General features: G+C 43.2%; 1 long non-coding RNA gene across 1 annotated transcript in view; it reads left to right on the top strand.

The window, feature by feature from the left end:
- The first annotated feature begins 969 nt into the window (after positions 1-969).
- The window catches only part of LOC115157102 (uncharacterized), a 31,717-nt gene continuing 18,442 nt past the window's right edge, over positions 970-14,244 (top strand). The window contains exons 1-2 of the long non-coding RNA XR_003868387.1: positions 970-1,281; positions 1,407-1,485. This is a non-coding gene — a long non-coding RNA (uncharacterized LOC115157102). The remainder of the gene's footprint in view (positions 1,282-1,406; positions 1,486-14,244) is intronic.

Raw genomic sequence — 14,244 nt, 5'->3', positions numbered from 1 at the left:
GTGTACAGATTTATGAGCCACTTGGGTGCGACCGCAGTATGTGACCTCCTGTGTTCACGATCGGCAAGAATTTAGCTATGTGGGAAGTGCAGGGAGGAACAGAGAATGGTGGCGATATCAGCTATCTTGATCTACACAGACGAGCTAAATTACTTTTTACAACTTTGTTCCCAGAGCCTGTTTCTGCACATCTGCTAACTGTCACAAAGACAAAAGGATGTACTTTCTATAAAAGGAGAGGGACAGCTCTGTTCGTTGAGCTTTTCAACCATGAACCATTTGAGGGGTTGTTGATTGCTTAATTTTTGCTAATCTTATAATAAAGTTGTTTGAAAGAATCTGCAGTCTCTCTTCCTATAGAATTTCTACCATGGTACACAATTCCTGGAAGCTGAAAAAGTCCCAGTTATTCCATGGCCTGCATACTCCCCAGACATGTCACCCATTGAGCATGTTTGGGATGCTCTGGATAGACATGTATGACAGGGTGTTCCAGTTCCCGCCAATATCCAGAAACTTCGCACAGCCATTGAAGAGGAGTGGGACAACATTCAACAATAAACAGCCTGATCAACTCTATGTAAGACGTGTGTTGCTGCATGAGGCAAATGGTGATCACACCAGATAGTGACTGGTTTTCTGATCCACACCCCTACCTTTTTTTAAGGCATCTGTGACCAATAGATGCATATCTGTATTCCCAGTCATGTGAAATCCATTGATTTGGGCCTAATTAATTTATTTCAATTGACTGATTTCCTTATATTAACTGTAACTCAGTAAAATTGTTGAAATTGTTGCATGTCTCGTTTATATTTTTGCTCAGTCTAGATAGACAAGTATTTTGCAGTATGTATTGCCCCATTCCATGAGTGTGCTTCAGGCTACACTAAAGAAACTCGTTGACATGTTTACCTGTGTAGCTTTCTGAGGGGTGGAGGAGCAAAAACATGTTTTAAAGCCTTGCAATAACCATTCTGGAAAAACAAACACTTTGCAAGTGATTCACACACAGCCTTTGGAGACACGTGCGCTTTGTTTTTCGGAAATCACTGGCGTAGGAGGCTCGAGCGCCAAAGACCAGTATGGACTTGGAATGAATGCTACTGAATGAGCAGTTTGTGAAACGTGGACTACAAAGTTAAGAATATGTTTTATTTACTCTAACATAATAACTAGGCCTACTACACGTTTGATTAACATCACTAAATGATACCACACTGAAGAGGAAATTCGAGGGAACGACTGATTCTGCTTAGTTTGGCGCGACAATTGATTCCGGTTAGTTTGCCTCGTTCACACTTTTCTACTCGCGCTGTGTTTTCATTTTCGAGTGGCCATGTTGAGATGAACGTAGTTTATGAACGAAACAGCTGTATAGCTCTGCATATATCTCTGTTTTTCAGGTAGCCTACCAACCGAGAGACCATGAACTCCTCAGCAGGTGCAGGCAACTACCGAAGGGGCTCCACCAAGGGAGAGAAGGTAGGCAATGCTATAAAACCTTTGCGTAAAATGAGTGCGTGAAATTCATCCACCTCAAAGGTCTTCTCCTTTTCGTATACAAAAGGTACAGAGTAGCCTTACCAGGTACCACTGTTTTGTATTTGATTAAAACAAACCATCTATTTAGACAGCAAGGAGCAGTGTTCATATCAATTATATGTGCCCAATTCCTTTTATTTGTGCTGAATAGTCTACTTTCCACACTATGTGCGCCCAAGAAAGATTCGCTGTTGCTGCTGTAAATTAAAATCCGGGTTTCGCCCCATTGGGCGCAGTACTAGGCAACACCGTGGCAGTCTGGCAGCTCGACCACACCGAAAAACATGATTCGAGACAAGGAGACCCGTGTTAGTCTGTTCAGGTGTTGTTTTCATTTACAGTTTTTCAATTCAACAATTTAACATCGGTCCGATCAGACCGATGCCCGCGCAGCCGTGCCCATTATGGTTGTTTTGTTTTATTTTATTGTGCCAGAAAGTGGTGACTGCAACCCCCCCAAAAAAACAGTAGCGAGTCTTGTGTTGTATTCCAGCGCTAAAGAGATGCCAACTGGAACAAAGCGTGCACAACCAAGTCCATTAGTGGTTGATTGACAGTCCTTTGATATCAAGTGAATTCCATTATGCTACCCAGGGGATGGCATTGTACTTGTTAGACTTTCCCTGCTGAACTTCAAAAACGCTGTGTTTTCAGCAGGGGTACAACTTAGGTTTTAGAATTGGGAGGAACATAATTATTCTTTTTATACAGTTGGATAAACAGTCAACCCGACTGCTCAGTGGCGTCCCCATGGTCATAAAGCACACCGTGGCCTCGTTTTGTATCACATTCCAATGATACAGCTGGCGGGGGACTTAAAAATGCAATTTCAGAATGTGGGGGGATGACATGTCCCGTCCCCAGTGAAAGTTGCACACCTGGTTTTCAGCATTGAGCCCAGGGAATAAATGCCCCAACTTTTCCTCAGGTTATTTAATATAGCTAATACATAAAATAACCAGGTTAATTGCTCTTAGTTTAAAGGACGTCACGCTGCTTGTGGGGGGAGGGGTTGTCCAAAATAGGGGAGTCAAACTTTTTTTTTGCTTTGGGGATGGTAGTGCGGTTTTTCCCTGGTTTACATTCACACTTCTGCTCACATTCTCCCTATAAGCAATAGCTTGACTTACTTTTGATATTACCTTAATAAAGTTTAGAAACGTTTGTGAAGGTATGGTGTGGGTATTCTTAAGCTTTATCTACTGCTGGCCTATGATATGAAGGTTGTGCACCCGGCGCTCCAACTAACTCTGACAGTTTAACTTGAAGTTAGAAGTTAGGAAGACTGTTTCAGGCCTACCAGAGTTACTCCTATAAGGTAGCAATATACTGCTTATCATTATGCAAAATATTCTGATAGAAAATGTACGAATTAGCCTCCTTCTGTACATCTATTTCTCTCTCTCTAGGGTTGACATATGTTCCCTTCCTTTATATATATATATATATATATACTGCTCAAAAAAATAAAGGGAACACTAAAATAACACATCCTAGATCTGAATGAATGAAATAATCTTATTAAATACTTTTTTATTTACATAGTTGAATGTGCTGACAACAAAATCACACAAAAATAATCAATGGAAATCCAATTTATCAACCCATGGAGGTCTGGATTTGGAGTCACACTCAAAATTAAAGTGGAAAACCACACTACAGGCTGATCCAACTTTGATGTAATGTCCTTTAAACAAGTCAAAATGAGGCTCAGTAGTGTGTGTGGCCTCCACGTGCCTGTATGACCTCCCTACAATGCCTGGGCATGCTCCTGATGAGGTGGCGGATGGTCTCCTGAGGGATCTCCTCCCAGACCTGGACTAAAGCATCCGCCAACTCCTGGACAGTCTGTGGTGCAATGTGGCGTTGGTGGATGCGAGACATGATGTCCCAGATGTGCTCAATTAGATTCAGGTCTGGGGAACGGGCGGGCCAGTCCATAGCATCAATGCCTTCCTCTTGCAGGAACTGCTGACACACTCCAGCCACATGAGGTTTAGCATTGTCTTGCATTAGGAGGAACCCAGGGCCAATCGCACCAGCATATGGTCTCACAAGGGGTCTGAGGATCTCATCTCGGTACCTAATGGCAGTCAGGCTACCTCTAGCGAGCACATGGAGGGCTGTGCGGCCCCCCAAAGAAATGCCACCCCACACCATGACTGACCCACTGCCAAACCGGTCATGCTGGAGGATTGCAGGCAGCAGAATGTTCTCCACGGCGTCTCCAGACTCTGTCACGTCTGTCACGTGCTCAGTGTGAACCTGCTTTCATCTGTGAAGAGCACAGGGCGCCAGTGGCGAATTTGCCAATCTTGGTGTTCTCTGGCAAATGCCAAACGTCCTGCACGGTGTTGGGCTGTCAGCACAACCCCCACCTGTGGACGTCGGGCCCTCATACCACCCTCATGGAGTCTGTTTCTGACCATTTGAGCAGACACATGCTCATTTGTGGCCTGCTGGAGGTCATTTTGCAGGGCTCTGGCAGTGCTTCTCCTGCTCCTCCTTGCACAAAGGCGGAGGTAGCGGTCCTGCTGCTGGGTTGTTGCCCTCCTACGGCCTCCTCCACATCTCCTGATGTACTGGCCTGTCTCCTGTTAGCGCCTCCATGCTCTGGACACTACGCTGACAGACACAGCAAACCATCTTGCCACAGCTCGCATTGATGTGCCATCCTGGATGAGCTGCACTACCTGAGCCACTTGTGTGGGTTGTAGACTCTGTCTCATGCTACCACTAGAGTGAAAACACCGCCAGCATTCAAAAGTGACCAAAACATCAGCCAGGAAGCATAGGAACTGAGAAGTGGTCTGTGGTCACCACCTGCAGAACCACTCCTTTATTGGGGGTGTCTTGCTAATTGCCTATAATTTCCACCTGTTGTCTATTCCATTTGCACAACAGCATGTGAAATGTATTGTCAATCAGTGTTGCTTCCTTAGTGGACAGTTTGATTTCACAGAAGTGTGATTGACTTGGAGTTACATTGTGTTGTTTAAGTGTTCCCTTTATTTTTTTGAGCAGTGTATATATATATATATCAATCATACAGTGGACACCTAAGCCTTTGCATGCAAAGCCCTGATATATTTAGTGCTTAAATCTCTGACAGCTGAACCGTGAGGTGGACAATTATTATTTTAGGAAAGTAGCCTAAAAAAGATAGGCTATAAAGTTTTGCATATGCTACACATCGAAACACAAGGGATAGTGTTTTTGTAATTTTTTGCTTTTAAGGACACGTAAATGTGGCTCATTTGGCCAACATCCATTGTTTATTGATGGGACAGGCCGGCCAAGGTCGGATCTGAATGCATATGGATGTCCCTAAAATTTCTCGATTGTCCGGTAAATTAAAATCTTCCCTGTCATGTTGTTCGGTGCCAAATTTTCCTAAACAATGGTGTATTGTTTTTATGAAGATTTTAGAATATTCACATGAAAATCTGTCGCTAATTGGATGGAAACCTAGCTATTCCCCCTAAAGACTCTGTCAAGTGCACTAGTCTAGTGTCACTTTGATGATGCCTATACATCATGGTTTACTAGCAGCCCCAAGCATCTAAAGTATAAGCTACCTGCCAAACAAGCTTGTAAGAATTGTACTTAAACTCCCTCCTCATACTCATCTGTAGGTTAAACATTTTTTTGTGTCTATGTAATTGTATTTATGTAGAAAATAGGGGACCAAAATGTATATAAGTCCCCGACTTTATTGTGTATATATTTATTTTTTTAAATGACAAATAAAATCAATCAATCCAAACTGTGCAGCGGCCAATTCATGAACGGAAAGAGTAATTGGTTACAAAACACTAAACAGTTTGACATTCTGAGATTGTCAAGCCAAGCCTTCGATACTGGGTAAGCCAGCCTACAAGGCAGGGAGGGATTTATTTTCTGTTTGTTGAGCTTGACATAGTCTATTTATTGTGGTGTTGAAAATGCAAACCATGGTAGTGCCTGAGGTCGGCATGCTTTTTTTTATTGGTTGTGTGGTGCAGTGGCACAGAAACCTGTTGGTGGGAAATTAATTGCATATATTTTATACAATTATAAATATGGCATCAAAATGTTGAAAATCTGATTTCCCCTTAGTTGATCATTGTCTGCAGCCGACCGATTGTGGTGTAATGAAACAGGCAGAGAGACTGAGCTCGTCTGTGGTGGTCTGCAAATCCTCAACCTTCTGGACCGTAGCAGCACGTGGCATCAACTGTGCCACAAAAGCATGCTGAAGTCGAAATCCATGTTTTATAAACACAGGGTTGCGACAGTTATTTTTGGTTGAAAACATTATTTTGAGTTAATTCGATGAGGGGGGAGGATATTACATTTATTTTACAGTACAAGGAGAAGGTCATGTGAAAATATTTGTAATGTTGGGAAGGGGAGTGCGTTTTTTTTATGACACCTTGAGTTGTACCAGCCAGTACATTTCGATCTGTCCCTTAGCGAGTGCAGCATCCCCCTAGTTCGGCTCATACCAAGGCTTGAACCCAAACTCTGCCTCACAAACACACGTGACCGCCCTCCTAAAGTGTCTTACCCACTTGCGCCAACATGGCACATTTTAGAAACACTAAAGCTAATCTCACTGAACAGCTGACTGGTAGCTGTCCAAGGTGCTGGTTTGTAATTGCTGGATCATGAGGTGACTGAACTGCCTAGTGTTGGGATAGTTAACCCAAATTACCACTAAATGACATCTTGATTTCCTTACCCTGTAAGCAATCTATGGACAACATAAGACAGAAATCCATGCTTTGCTTTTGTTTACTTGGCACTGTCTCCAAATGCTAACTTTTTTTTCAAAATCCCTAATATTATATCCCCAATATTCAAATCATCATAAAGTATTGAGCTACGCAATACATTTTAGACACTTTAGGATGATTTGAACATGAAGTTTATGTGGAAAAATATATCTGTATCTATGAGAAACATACATGTTGCCATTTAATCCCCACTTAAAACGATTTGAAGGGGTAATATCGGTTTCCATAATACAGGTATCATTGGTCCTTGTGTTTTGTGGCATGGCATCGCTTGTGCAGATCTGTACTGCACCTAAACTGTCGACTTCCATCTCTGGTTGTTTTGATTTACTATGGTTGCGTCTCAATAATCTGTTCTTTCTCCTTTGTGTGTACTTGTTCACTTCCCTTCGTGGATTTGAAAGGAAATTCCCTCTAGCCCATTCCTACACCAATCCAATGCAGTAGTGAACAAGTGCATAATATGGATCAATTAAGGTCATTTTCTGAAGATATCCCCAGAGGACCATACAGTCTGTCCTCTTGCCGAAAACAGAGGTGAAAGCTTTGCTTTGTTTCACAAGAGATAATGCTCTTGTCCACATTATTTGGGAAACTGTTGGGCAGTTCATTTCCTGGGAGAAATATCAGTAAAACACATTCATTGAGTTTGGAGTACATCTCCAATGCACTTGGAGTACATCTCCAATCTCATAGTCTGGACAAACTGTGCAAAATGAAATATTCAACCTACAATATGTTACTTTGTATGCATTACTTCCGCGATGCATACAAAGGCCTCCCCCACCCTCCCTTCGGCATATCTGACAACGACGCCATCTTGTTCCTACCGTTTTCTAGGTAGAAACTCAAACAGGATGTACCAGTGACTAGAACCATTCAACGCTGGTCTGACCAATTGGAATCCACACTTCAAGATTGTTTTGATCACGTGGACTGAGATATGTTCCGGTCAGCTTCAGAGAACAACATCGATCTATACGTTGACTCGGTGAGTGAGTTTATAAGGAAGTGCATTGGAGATGTTGTACCCACTGTGACTATTAAAACCTACCCTAACCAGAAACCGTGGATGGGTGGCGGCATTCGCACAAAACTGAAAGTGCGAACCACTGCATTCTACCATGGAAAGAGGTCTGGGAATATGGCTGAATATAAACAGTGTAGTAATTCCTTCCGCAAGGCAATCAAACAAGTGAAATGCCGGTACAGGGACAAAGTGGAGTCGCAATTCAATGGCTCAGACACAAGACGTATGTGGCAGGGTCTACAGGAAATCACGGGACTACAAAAAGAACCAGCCACATCACGGACACCAACGTCACGCTTCCAGACAAACTAAAGACCATCTTTGCCCGCTTTGAGGATAATACAGTGCCACCGTCGCGGCCCGCTAACAAGGACTGCACCCCCCCTCCCATTCTCCGTGGCCGACGTGAGTAAAACATTTAAATGTGTTAACCCTCGCAAGGCTACTGGCCCAGACGGCATCCCTAGCCGCATCCTCAGAGCATGCGCAGACTAGCTGGGTGGTGTGTTTACGGACATGTTCAATCGCTCCCTATCCCAGTCTGCTGTCCCTACATGCTTCAAGATGGCCACCATTGTTCCTGTACCCAAGAAAGCAACGATAACTGAACTAAATGACTACCGCCCTGTAGCACTCACTTATGTCATCATGAAGTGCTTTGAGAGACTAGTCAAGGATCATATCACCTCCACCTTACCAGCCATCCTAGACCCACTTCAGTTTGCATACAGGTCCACAGACAATGCAATCGCCATCGCACTGGACAATGCCCTATCCCATCTGGACAAGAGGAATACCTATGTAAGAATGCTGTTCATTGACTACAGCTCAGTATTCAACACCATAGTACCCTCCAAGCTCATCATCAAGCTGGAGGCCCTGGGTCTCAAACCCGCCCTGTGCAATTGGGTACTGGACTTTCTGACGGGCCGCCCCCCAGGTGGTGAAAGTAAGAAACAACATCTTCGCTGACCCTCAACACTGGGGCCCCACAAGAGTGCATGCTCAGCCCCCTCCTGTATTCCCTATTCACCCACGACTGCGTGGCCATGCACTCCTCCAACTCAATCATCAAGTTTGCAGACGACACAACAGTAGTGGGCTTGATTACCAACAATGATGAGACCGCCTACAGGGAGGAGGTGAGGACACTCGGCGTGTGGTGTCAGGAAAACAACCTCTCAACGTCAACAAAACAAAGATTATCGTAGACTTCAGGAAACAGTAGAGGAAGCACCCCCCTATCCACATCGACGGGACAGGAGTGGAGTAGGTGGAAAGTTTTAAGTTCTTCGGCGTACACATCACAGACAAACTGAAATGGTCCACCCACACAGACAGTGTGGTGAAGAAGGCGCAACAACGCCTCTTCAACCTCAGGAGACTGAAGAAATTTGGCTTGTCACTCAAAACCCTGACAAATTTTTACAGATGCACAATCGAGAGCATCCTGTCGGGCTGTATCACCGCCTGGAACGGCAACTGCACCGCCATCAGCAGCAAGGCTCTCCAGAGGCCTGTTCACACCGCTACTACCCAGAAGGCGAGGTCAGTACAGATGCATCAAAGCTGGGACCGAGAGACTGAAAAACAGCTTCTGTCTCAATGCCATCTTTCTGCTAAACAGCAATCACTAACTCAGAGAGACTGCTGCCTACACTGAGACCAAAGTCACTGGCCACTTTAATAAATGGATCACTAGTCACTTTAAATAATGCCACTTTAAAAATGTTTGCATATCTTACATTACTCATATCATATGTGTATATACTGTATTTTATACCATCTATGCCGCTCGGCCATCGCTCATCCATATATTTATATGTACATATTCTCATTCACTCCTTTAGATTTGTGTGTATTAGGTAGTTGTTGGGGAATTGTTAGATATTACTGCACTGCCAGTACTATAAGCATAAGCATTTCGCTACACTCACATTAACATCTGCTAACCATGTGTATGTGACCAATAACATTTAATTTGACTACCTCTAGAGGGCATAACAATCTGGACCCTCTCTTTCTAAAATTATCTGCCACAATTGTTGCAACCCCTGTTACTAGCCTGTTCAACCTCTCTTTCGTATTGTCTGAGATCCCCAAAGATTGGAAAGCTGCCGTGGTCATCCCCCTCTTCAAAGGGGGAGACACTCTAGACCCAAACTGTTACAGACCTATATCTTTCCTACCCTGCCTTTTCTAAGGTCTTTAAAGCCAAGTTAACAAACAGATCACTGACCATTTCGAATCCCACCGTACCTTCTCCGCTACGCAATCTGGTTTCCGAGCTGGTCATGGGTGCACCTCAGCCACGCTCAAGGTCCTAAACGATATCATAACCGCTATCGATAAAAGACAATACTGTGCAGCTGTATTCATCGACCTGGCCAAGGCATTCAACTCTGTCAATCACCACATTCTTATTGGCCGACTCAACAGCCTTGGTTTCACAAATGACTGCCTCGCCTGGTTCACCAACTACTTCTCAGACAGAGTTCAGTGTGTCAAATCGGAGGGCCTGTTTTCCGGACCTCTGGCAGGCTCTACGGGGATGCCACAGGGTTCAATTCTTGGGCCGACTCTTTTCTCTGTATACATCAATGATGTCGCTCTTGCTGCTGGGGATTCTCTGATCCACCTCTACACAGACGACACCATTCTGTATACTTCTGGCCCTTCTTTGGACACTGTGTTAACTAACCTCCGGACGAGCTTCAATGCCATACAACTCTCCTTCCGTGGCCTCCAACTGCTCTTAAATGCAAGTAAAACTAAATGCATGCTTTTCAACCGATCGCTGCCCACACCTGCCCGCCCGTCAAGCATCACTACTTTGGACGGTTCTGAATTTTAGAATATGCGGACAATTACAAATACCTAGGTGTCTGGTTAGACTGTAAACTCTCCTTTGTGACGACCCTCCCACTCTGTCTGCCGTATTCTCTCTTGTTCTTGTTTCTTTATTAGGAGGCCGGTGGGCGGAGTTGGAAGGGTCGTCAGATGAAGGGGAAACACCTGGGCTCAGGTGTTTCCCAGGATAAATGGACCTCTTCCCCATTCATTGAGGAGACTCTCTCCACGCAGACACCTTGTTGATATTGGTTGGGGAGTTTTGTGGTTCTTTTGGTTATTTGCTTTGGCACCTTTCAACACTCTGCAATATTACATTCAAGTATGCAACACACTCACTTACATTACTGATTACTGATTACACATGCCATTGTTAACTTCTTAGTTGCTTTATTTAATAAATATATATTTATTAAATAAAGCAACTAAGAAGTTAACAATGGCATGTGTAATCAGTAATCAGTAATGTAAGTGAGTGTGTTGCATACTTGAATGTAATATTGCAGAGTGTTGAAAGGTGCCAAAGCAAATAACCAAAAGAACCACAAAACTCCCCAACCAATATCAACAAGGTGTCTGCGTGGAGAGAGTCTCCTCAATGAATGGGGAAGAGGTCCATTTATCCTGGGAAACACCTGAGCCCAGGTGTTTCCCCTTCATCTGACGACCCTTCCAACTCCGCCCACCGGCCTCCTAATAAAGAAACAAGAACAAGAGAGAATACGGCAGACAGAGTGGGAGGGTCGTCACACCTTCCAGACTCACATTAAGCATCTTCAATCCAAAAATAAATCTAGAATTGGCTTCCTATTTCGCAACAAAGCATCCTTCACTCATGCTGCCAAACATACCCTCGTAAAACTGACTATGCTACCGATACTTGACTTTGGCGATGTCATTTACAAAATAGCCTCCAACACTCTACTCAGCAAATTGGATGTATTCTATCACCGTGCCATCCGTTTTGTCACCAAAGCCCCATATACTACCCACCACTGTGACCTGTATGCTCTCGTTTGCTGGCCCTCGCTTCATATTCGTTGCCAAACCCACTGGCTCCAGGTCATCTATAAGTCTTTGCTAGGTAAAGCCCCGTCTTATCTCAGCTCACTGGTCACCAAAGCAGCACCCACCCGTAGCACGCGCTCCAGCAGGTATATTTCACTGGTCACCCCCGAAGCCTATTCCTCCTTTGGCCGCCTTTCCTTCCAGTTCTCTGCTGCCAATGACTGGAACGAATTGCAAAAATCACTGAAGCTGGAGACTCATTTCTCCCTCACTAACTTTAAGCATCAGGTGTCATAGCAGCTCACAGATCACTGCACCTGTACATAGCCCATCTGTAAATAGCCCATCCAACTACCTCATCCCCATATTGTTATTATTATTGTTTTTTTGCTCCTTTGTACCCCAGTATCTCTGCTTGCACAGTCATCTTCTGCACAGCTATCACTCCAGTGTTTATTTGCTAAATTGTAATTACTTCGCGACTACGGCCTATTTATTGCCTTACCTCCCTAATCTTACCTCATTTGCACACACTGTATATAGATTCTTTTTTCTTCTATTGTGTTATTGACTGTATGTTTGTTTATTCCATGTGTAAGTCTGTGTTGTTGTTTGTGTCGCACTGCTTTGCTTTATCTTGGCCAGGTCGCAGTTGTAAATGAGAACTTGTTCTCAACTGGCCTACCTGGTTAAATAAAGGTGAAATAAATCAAAAATTTATAAAAATAAAAATTACCTCCCAACAAATGTCTTCAGATTATGTTTTGACAGTTTTATGACAGAAACATACAGTACATGCATGCAGCCAGGTTAGGAAGATCACTATGCATGCAGCCTTGTCAGTTCAACTAATGGAAGAAGTATTACTGTGAAAAGTAGGATTACTTCCACTGCTATCTTTACGTTGGTCATTACCTTGGTTTGGCACATTTGTGTTGTGATTGATCAACCACTAATGGTGATGCACTGGCAATAATGCTAGTATTCTTTCTGTTCTGTGGTGTCTTCATTCATGAGTTCAATTAATTCACTAATGCATCAATATCACAACCAACGTAATGAGTCAAAGTGACTCATTGATGACAATTATCATTCAAATGGTATAGCACCAATGGCATGGTATAGGTTCCAATAATGCTAGTGAGATTGCCCTCTGCTGGAGGGATATGGTACTGACCTCTTAACTGTCACTAACCCTTTCTGGTTGTTGGCAGGTGTTTTCACTACATGCTTATTGTTATCTTTTTCATTTTCAGCCTTTAGCCTACTTTCTCACGTTGTATAATCTGTTCATTGAGAGGCACCGGTAGATTACATCTATTTAGTAACTTGTTTTTCTGTAGGATGGCGAACATGATACACAGAGTAGCAAATTTTTTAGTTTAGAGAAACGTAACTCTTTCTTAACTTTATAAAGACACCCAGTGTATTGTTCTACATAGTCACAGATAAGTTAGGATAAAGAATTCTAGCATAATCTCAAGACTAATTTAGATAGAAAATAAATTATTAAGTGTGGTTGTGGGTATCCAAGACAGTCTGTCTCCTCTGAGAATAGTCTCTAATTTCGGAGTTAATGCTGATTTCTCTTCAATAAGGTTCATTAAGTCCCTGCTGTTATAAGCCAGCTGTGAGAGCTCACTTTTACCATGTAATGAAAATTGCCTGGGATGTATAATGAAAGGATACAGCTTTACTAATGACAGTCAAAGTAAAATGGAGTTTATGCATTGATTTGTAGAGGTGAAAAAAGGTCATTGGATGGCCTTGTATCTAGTGACATAAAGACAAGCTTCTGTTGGTTGGTCCTCTCTCGCGTTCTTCCTCTCTGTCTCCCCCCACCTCTCTCTCTCTCCCCCTCTTTGATGTGAGTCATTGCAGCCATGACAGTGACTGAGATTACAACACAGGTATATAAATCATATGGATTGTAAAGTGAAGATGACCTATCTGAAGTAAATCGGTCTCTGTCCTATGAGACTGGTACAAAAAAGCAAGGTCATTTGTCAGTACTGCTATTTTATTAATTTTACTAATTTCCCTACCCTTCTTCCTCAGCCAATCACCTATTAAAGTTGGATGGATCCATTGATGAGTCATTTAGTGTGTGTACTTACTTTATGACCCAAGCAAATTGTTCATGGAAAATTGCTCCTTGTATTTCAGTATGACATTTGACATTGACTGTTGACATTTTACAAATGCTTGCAAAACCTGAAGTTGCATCAGGATTTTTGAACTTCCATTACGATTGTTAATGGAAGGCTCTTGGCGTTACCTGTTGGAACTGTAGCTCTTCTCTGACCTTTATTCAGGGAGCACAATGCTCATGTTAATTGTGGCACTTTAAGTGTTTCTTAACTCCCAGAGCACACTCTCAGGTCCCCTTGTTTTTATGTCAGACAAACTGCAGAGTTTTCTTCTGTACTTTGTCTTTCAATTGGCCCATGCCTCAAACTGGCAGTAACTCTCACACAAAGGACCTGCTGAATCGTCAGCATTTGTTATATTAATGCCTGATGGGCCCCTCTCTTAACAGGCCTACCTCATCAAATGAATCTCAGATACGTCGCTTTTTGAGGGAATTTACATCTGCTGGAAAGGTTAGACGGCATCATTTAAGTCTATTCAGGCACAGGCTGCCTCGATAGAATAACTGAAATTAATTTGCCCCTTTGCCAATGGAGCAGGGAATATTTCATAGCCTCCCTCAGTGTGGATCCCTGTCAGATATATACTGTAGTTTTAGCTCTTCCTCCGGTGTTGCTTGCTCTGTCTGACACGTTGGAGGAAAGTAGTTGGCTCTGGACTGGGTCTAAACTTTGATGATTTGCATTGCCAGAGTGCTGCTGTCTGAAAGTAGCAGGGAGCGAGGCAGGAGCTTTAAAACTTTATTGTTGTATTATTCTGGTAGAAAACGTTGTATAAGTCTCAGTGTAATTGTAACGGCTGTCTGTAAGAGGGAACCAAGGTGCAGCAGAGGATGTGCTCATCATTAGAATTTTAATTCAAATAAACAAGAGAACACTACAA

The sequence above is a fragment of the Salmo trutta genome, chromosome 21 (genome assembly GCF_901001165.1).
Source record: "Salmo trutta chromosome 21, fSalTru1.1, whole genome shotgun sequence".
NCBI classification, from domain to species: Eukaryota; Metazoa; Chordata; class Actinopteri; order Salmoniformes; family Salmonidae; genus Salmo; species Salmo trutta.
The sequence above is the reverse complement of the archived record's forward strand: the minus strand, read 5'-3'. Positions and strand labels throughout refer to the sequence as shown.